Source organism: Pteropus vampyrus, unplaced genomic scaffold, assembly GCF_000151845.1.
Source record: "Pteropus vampyrus isolate Shadow unplaced genomic scaffold, Pvam_2.0 Scaffold18280, whole genome shotgun sequence".
Classification (NCBI taxonomy): domain Eukaryota; kingdom Metazoa; phylum Chordata; class Mammalia; order Chiroptera; family Pteropodidae; genus Pteropus; species Pteropus vampyrus.
In genome coordinates this window covers 629-1,864 of record NW_011907061.1, presented here as the reverse complement: position 1 = coordinate 1,864, position 1,236 = coordinate 629, and the positions used below count along the sequence as shown (strand labels likewise).

General features: G+C 30.7%; 1 pseudogene; it reads left to right on the top strand.

Annotated features, from left to right (window-relative positions):
* Nucleotides 1-434: 434 nt before the first annotated feature.
* On the top strand, nt 435-553 carry LOC111735188 (annotated as a pseudogene).
* Nucleotides 554-1,236: the final 683 nt, after the last annotated feature.

Below are 1,236 nucleotides of genomic sequence, written 5' to 3'. Positions count from 1 at the left end.
TAAAAATAACATTTTTATTCATAAAATGCTTAATTTGTCAAGAGAACATAACAATTATAGAGATGAATATACTAAGCAACAGAGCCCTAAAATATATAAAGCAAATATTGACGTAATGGAAGTTATAAACAGGTAAGTTTCCAATAATAGTCAGGACATTCAATAACCTACTTTTGATAATTGATAGACCTTCTAGACAGAAGACCAATACAGAAAGAGAGGATTTAAACAATCTGATAAATCAACTAGACTAATAACATAAATACAACATAAAGCATATATATCTTTCTCAAATGCACATGGAATGTTCTCTAGTATAGACTATCTATTAGGCCATAAAACAATTCCTAATTAAAATAAAAAGGCCTAAATTGAACAAAGTATTTTCTCCAACTACAATAGGATAAATCTAGTAATCAATAAAAGAACAACCAGTCTACGGCCATGCTACCCTGAACAAGGCCTATCCTGTCTGATCTCGAAAGCTAAGCAGGGTCGGGCCTGATTACTACTTGGATGGGAGACCACCTAGGAAGACCAGGTGCTGTAGGCGTAAAAAATAAAAAATAAGGGATTGTAAGCTGGCAAGGTCCTTGCAATCTGTGAGGTCAACCAAAAGTTGCCTTGCCTAAAAAAAAATAATAATAAACAAACACACAAACGAACAACCAGAAAAGTTGCAAATACATAGAAATTAAATGATATACTACTAAACAACAAATGAACCAATGAAGAAGTTACTATGGAAACAAGTCTACTTTGAGACAAATGAAAATGAAAACTCAACATACCAAAACTTATGGAATGAAGTGAAAAAGTACATTTAGGGAAATTTATAGCTATAATGCCTACATTAAAAAAGAAAGCTCTCAAATCAGCACTCTAACTTTACACCTTAAAGTAATATAAAAAAAGAGCAAACTAAACTCATAGGCAGCAAAATGAAAAACAAAAAAAATTAGAACAGAGATTTTCAAAAATATAGAGGAATAAAAAGCAAACACTAGTTTTTTCCAAAACAAAATTGAAAGACCTTTAGCTAGAATGGTTAAGAATTGAAAAAAAAAAAAAAAAAGAAGATTCAAAAAACTAAAATCAGAAAGGAAAACGGGCATTACTACTGACCTTACAGACATTAAAAGAATAAGACTATCATAAAGAATTGCGTGTCAACAGATTTAGATAATTGAGATAAAATGGACACATTCCTAGAAACACAGAAATGATCAAATTACC